Below are 6,711 nucleotides of genomic sequence, written 5' to 3'. Positions count from 1 at the left end.
CAACTTACAGTGGGTCGTCATATTATTTCAAAATTTTAAGACATTAAAAAAACCAAAAGAAAAAATATGTATAAGTGTCTGGTTTAGTCTAAAATCCCCAAAACACTATCTCATTTCAAATTTCTCTCTAATCTCTCTCTCTTCTCTGCTGACGCCGCTTCACTGAAGCACTGTGGCTTCATCTTCGGCTCGTCTGATGTGGCACTGACACCAAAATCAATCAATTCAAAGTCGCTGCACTCGATTCCGACGAATCCTTCGGTGTTCGATATCAGGTTTCGCACGCCGTAGTTCTTAATTTGTCGCCGCCTAACTTCTTCAGCTCGACGGAGCCTTGTCGCAACCTCCTTGATGTTCTAATTGTGCCTCATGAAGCTATTTCGAGGTATCAATCTATTCAATCCCTCTTTCACTTCATCATATATCAATTCAATCAATATTCATCGTATTAGGGTTTTAATTTCAAGTGATTTGTGCGATTATAGTGTTTTAGGGATGGAAATCCTCAATTCTGTTTCATCTCAACTGTCAATTTCGTTTTTGATTTCGAATCCCTAATTTCTTCATCTCAGCCTTCATTTGTTTTGTTTCTGTTACAAGTTCCGAATAAGAGCTTTGAACCGTTTCCTTCAATCTATGAAGATGTGCAAGTCGAGACCTCCAAGCACTCTGTTGCGATGTAGAGGCCACCGAGATCACGATCAATTCGGAGCTGCCAGGAATTGTCAATGACATGATGGAGCTTGAAGAGAATGAGAGTGTGATTACTGGTGAACTCGATTATTACACTAAGTGGTAGGGTCTCTGTTGTAGTGTTAATACTGGTATACTTGTTTTGCTTTGATAAAATTGTGGAGATTAAGATTTGTTCGGCATAAAAACACTATTAAAGGACGGTTCGATTGTATTTCTATGAAATTTGTGTACAGTTTCTGTTAAAATGAGTGTTTGACTCTTCTGTTATGAGTTTACAGTTGAGCTTAATGGTGTATGATGGTTTGTTGGGAAAACTTTCAACCTTGATCGCATTGACCTCTATCTTCATGCCGACACCATATGGGTAGATGTGGTCCACATCCGGCAAGAACAACAACATCGTCGATGCTTGACGCGGCTGTGATCTTCATCATCCGCTCTTTTCTATTTTGTGGACGTCCGTTTCTAAACGGCTCCGTGTATGTGTATACATATATATATATATATATATATTTATTTATTTTCTTTTTCACTTCATGATTAATAAAATACTCCTGGTGTTAGTGACGCTAGATGTTGCTGTAGCACCAACGTTCATTCTAGCACACTATAAATTTCATAATTAACACTGCCCAAAGTTCAAACTGATTTGATCCATCTTCACATATATTTTCCATTGGGAATACACTTTAGAAAATAGAACTTATAATAGAGGCTGCAAATTTTTTGAGTTTGAGAAAGTGATGAAGCAGCTTACGCATGAATTCAGTTTTAGGCCCTCACATGCATGAATTCGCATAATAATTGTTTTTAGTAGTGTGCGTGTTCATGGGATGCGACTACAATTCTCCAATTGAAGATCATTTCTTCGTCAATCAATCTTCATCTTTTCCAATTATCCAATATTCGACTTGAAGCATTCTTACGTGAGAGATGCGAAAAAAAAAGTTAACAAGCAATTTGAGCTTTGTCTTGCTGGTTTCTATTTACAGCAGATGTGAGACTGTGTCGAAGAGAAGGTAGCCTACAAAAAGGCAAAGCCTTACAAATTTCAAGGAAAAGACGTACTTTTATTGTTTCATTACCACACTAAATTCAATAAGGCGAGAACCCATAGAATGTAACTACCTTTATTAACATGATGAACTCTAATTACAGTCTTTTCTGTTATTTATTGCACAAAGATCTCCCTAATGAATGTAAGCTGAGTGGTGTTTGGATGAGTCTACAAATTATCAATGTCTTGTCATCTTTGTGAAAATGAAAGATAACATAAATATGAATGATAAAATCGTCCGAAGAGAGTTGAGTTATAGCTCGAATAACTTGGAGGACTTGCAATAGAATTGATCCAGTTTTATCAAGGGTATAATTTCCGAATAATTGGGGTTTTTATATATTAGTTAGAATCTTGTGGATTTCCTAATTTGTTATGATATAATCAAGGTTTTTTCCACATATATTTTGCCCGTTCATCTAATTATGTGGTTTTATCCCATATTAAGATGATAAACATCGGGGCCTAACTAGCATCTGCAACGAGGATTACCCCAATGTGAATTATCAGTGGCTATACTCAATAGATTTCATAGGATTTAGAGATTTTTTGAGGATAATATATTGATTGATGGAGATCAGAATTTGCTGGGGCGGAACTCAATTGATGGAGATGAGATTTGGTTGGAGTGAGACTCATTTGTACATTACTTCAATTTGATTCATACAGTTTTGGTAAAAAAAATCACTAAGCATCTCCTGAAGCATTTCTTCATATTACTAAATAAAGGAAAAATGATGAAGAGGTTTGAGAAGATTGTTCACGTGGTAGAAAAAACTAATCAAATGAATAGATATAATTTGTTTGAAGCATACATAGAAATATTGAAGAAAAACCTGTAAACTATTATACCTAGAAATATTAATTTCATTTAAATAATAAATTATACATTTATACTTCGTTGACTAAATTAATATACAATCTTTTATCTTATGTCCAGACACATAATTTGAGAAATAGTACGTAATGAGCGTAAAAGAATCTTCCACAATGAGACAAGAAGACGACTCCGCCTTGAGTTCGCTGAAGAACTTGAAGAAGAATTGAAACAAAATGGTCGCTGCATCGAGTTAGAACATTTTATCGACAAGAATAAATATGAAAAACTCCAGCTGCATCCACACAATCACTTCAAATTGGAGGCATTACAGTTTGTTTATCACTTTGGGTTAAGGCAACATGAATCAGCTGTATGGTGTGAAACATTCATAACAACCATTGCAGAATGTGGTGGACGGAGCTACATCATGATGATCAAGATTCCGCAGAGAATCCTGACTTTTCCACTAGCAAAGGTTGAAGAGGTTGTCAAGGCGATATTCCCATAACTTTCACTGTACTTATACAATTATTGTTTGATGGAAAAGAATTCGATAAAAGATCATAGATCAAGAGATATGCTTTTCAAGCCTATCGTATCTCCTTCCGGCTATGACTGTAACCATGAATTATCTAGATAAATTGTAACGACCCCAAAATTTCGAGCTTAAAAACTCAAAATTCTAAAGTCGTTAAACACCAAATAATCTCAAATAAATCGAAATCATTAAAGCGTAACAGCGGATCACATCTGAGTTTAAAATATAACTCAGTCAAGCCGATTATTACAAACCCAAATGATAGTTCAACATGTAACAAATGGAATTGTATAATCCTCACAACAACCTCACAAATAAAATCACACCAAATCACACACACAATCCACGCTGGAACCTCACCACGACTGGATGCGATCGACTTCGAGTCTTCGGAGTCGTCACTCAATCACCACTACTCAGCACCTGCGGAAGTATCCCCTACACCATTGAAATTGGTGCACCGGGATTGCAACACAAACCCGGTAAGCTTTGCAGCTCGTATGAGTAAAATATTAAAATAACTCTCGTCTCGTAAAAGACACAACTCCACATCAACACAGTATAATGAAAATCATGAGAAAATGAGCAGCCCATCTGGTTACTCTAATACTTTCACAAAATGGTAACTAATGAGCGCTGGTACACATCCGTTACCCCTCACTTAGTATACCGCTGATGTTGGGTAACCACCCGCCACCCAACATCCAAAACAAGCTGAGTACCCATGAGCAGATAACCACCCGTTACCTCCATGCAGTACTATGGCAGACAGACTAGAGCTCTAACTGTATCGTAACTTTCGCCCGGCCAAAGGCTAGGTTCCGACTTGCCTCACATGTACAATAATCTCACATCATATTGTACCACACATCACGTCCGAAGACAAATCACAATATTTCACATTTTCCGTGATAAAATCACATGTACAATAATCTCATCATATTGTACGTTTTAAAACTTTCACAATATATCCATAATAAAAATCATAACAGTATATTATATAGCAAACTATATATATTCGTATTTATTTACCATTTATACAATATATACATAGTCCACTGTATCATATACATGTCATATTTCATAAACACCTGAAAAATTACGTACGATAATCTCACATCATATCGTACCATTAAAATCACACATGCACAATTTTTCTGTCACCGAAATGACTATTTTTAATGAATTAATAACAGTATGTAATTTAATGAACTATATATATATATGTATTTATTACCATTATACTATATATACGTAGTCCACTAAGTTATATACATGTTGTAATTCATTAAATAAACACACTTGCAAAAATGTTGAATCACCACGAGGGTAGATTCGTAATTCAGTGAGATTTTTACTCACCTTATTGACTTGAGCGTAATTTCCACAATTCCCGATGCTAATTTCCTTCCCTCGCTTATAGATCACCTTGAAAAGATAAGAAAGGAATTTAGGATCGTTTCGTTAAACCTTTAAATGCCACAACAGTAATAAACGGTTACTGTTCAGCAATTTTGGTTTATACGAAGTTACTGTTCACTGTTCACTATTCACGGTTACTGTACAATACTCAATTAATACGTATTTCTGTACGTATAATTATTATATACGTATTTCTGTACGTATAAATATTAATACGTATTTCTGTACGTATAAATATTAATAAGTATTTATGTACGTATAAATATTATATACGTATTTCTGTATGTATAATTATTATATACGTATTTCTGTACGTATAAATATTAATACGTATTTCTGTACGTATAAATATTAATAAGTATTTCTGTACGTATAAATATTATATACGTAGTTCTGTACGTATAAATATTAATACGTATTTCTGTACGTATAAATATTAATACGTATAAATATTAATACGTATTTCTGTACGTATACGTACGATTTAAATGTAAATACAACTCAGTAAATAAAATTTACTAAATTACCCTTTTACAAATTACTTTTTACATTTACTGAAAGTAATTTATAATTACATTTACCGTAGGTAAAACTTAATTACATTTACCATACGTAAATAAAATTTACATTTACCGTTACACAGTAAATTACCAAAATACCTCTTTTAGTCAAAACTAATTACACCGCCTCACACGGCGGCGCGTGTGGCACACGCACCACCTCCGGCCGGCCGCGCGTGGGGCACACGCGCCGAGGCTAACCACGGAGCGTGTGACGCCACCGCCGTGCCCAACCTCTCCCCCTCCTCCTCCTCTATCTTCCTACGGCCTCCGCCGACCCCTAGGCTATCCCTAGCCTCCTCACGCGCCGCCTCTAGGCGGCGGTATCTCCTCCTTCTTCTCCTCCGCTCCCCCTCTCCGATCTACTTCAAACTTCCCCAAAACAATCATAATTACAACAACAAGCAATCCCACAATCGATCTAACCACAACCCTTACCTAAATTCACGAAGTGAAATCGTTGAAGTTCCTTGGTAGATTCGGACCGCCTGCGTTTGCGTCCGAGAGTCACGCCGAGCTTCGCTGCGTCGCCGTGATGCGTCGAGCTCGTGGGGTGGTCACGTCGTGGTGGTGAGGTCGTAGCTGCCGGCGGTGAGGAGCGACGCTCGGAGGAGATGGAAGAGACTCGGGGAAAAGAAGGGACCGAGAGAGAGAGAAAACTCGGGAAGAGATGAGAGGGAGAGGGTGGGTGAGAGTGTCCGATCGTGAAGGAGAGGAAGATGGGAGAGAGCTCGGGTTGTGAAGGAGAGGAAGATGGGGTTTCGGGGGAGAGAGAGGGATCCGAGGGTGAGAGAGGTTGTGCGGCGGAAGTGAAGAGAGAGAGAAGTGAGGTGAGGGTTTCTGATTAAGGAAACCCTAAACCTATAATTACCTATTTATACTAGTTTCCAAATCGGAAACTAACTTCCGACGTTAATAACTTTTACCTCCGACGTCCGATTCGAACGCGTCACATATCCACGAACTCGTATCGACGTGCTCTACAACTTCCGTGAAGAAAGTTTTCACAACAGAGCGACGAAATAAAAGTCGATAAATTCGTTCAGAAACGTAACGTTTTTTCGAATTAAACATTCTAATACGTATTCGTTTTCGACTTCCGACGTCACAACACGGAACGAACACAATTTAATATTTTTGAGAACTTAAAAACTTGGAAGTAGTCTTTTAACTTGTCCCGAAAAATCGGGTTATTACATTCTACCCCCCTTTAAGGAATTTCGTCCCGAAATTCAAACTCACTCAACAAACAACTGTGGATATCTGATCCTCATATCCGACTCCAGCTCCCATGATGCATCACACTCATCATGGTGACTCCACAGTACCTTGACCAGCTCAACTTCTCTCCTCCGAAGCTTCTTTGTGGATCTATCCAGAATACGAACCGGCTCGACCACAAACGTGGCATTTTCTTTCACTTCAATGGTGCTATGGTCGATCACATGTGACTCATCTGGTACATACTTCCTCAGCATGGAAATGTGGAAGACGTTGTGAACGCCCGACATACTAGTAGGCAAGGCTAGTCGATATGCTAGCTCGCCCACTTTCTCAAGTATCTCAAAAGGCCCAACATACCTCGGTGCCAACTTTCCCTTCTTGCCGAATCTCACTA

The 6,711-nt window shown here is 37.9% G+C and overlaps 1 long non-coding RNA gene across 1 annotated transcript; it reads left to right on the top strand.

Annotated features, from left to right (window-relative positions):
• Window positions 1-132: 132 nt before the first annotated feature.
• Window positions 133-1,228, top strand: LOC126791917 (uncharacterized). The gene is made up of 3 exons (XR_007671885.1): window positions 133-385; window positions 601-795; window positions 975-1,228. It is a non-coding gene; the product is annotated as an uncharacterized LOC126791917 (long non-coding RNA).
• Window positions 1,229-6,711: the final 5,483 nt, after the last annotated feature.

This window comes from Argentina anserina, chromosome 4 (genome assembly GCF_933775445.1).
Source record: "Argentina anserina chromosome 4, drPotAnse1.1, whole genome shotgun sequence".
Classification (NCBI taxonomy): Eukaryota; Viridiplantae; Streptophyta; class Magnoliopsida; order Rosales; family Rosaceae; genus Argentina; species Argentina anserina.
This window is presented reverse-complemented; position numbering and strand designations above follow the sequence as displayed.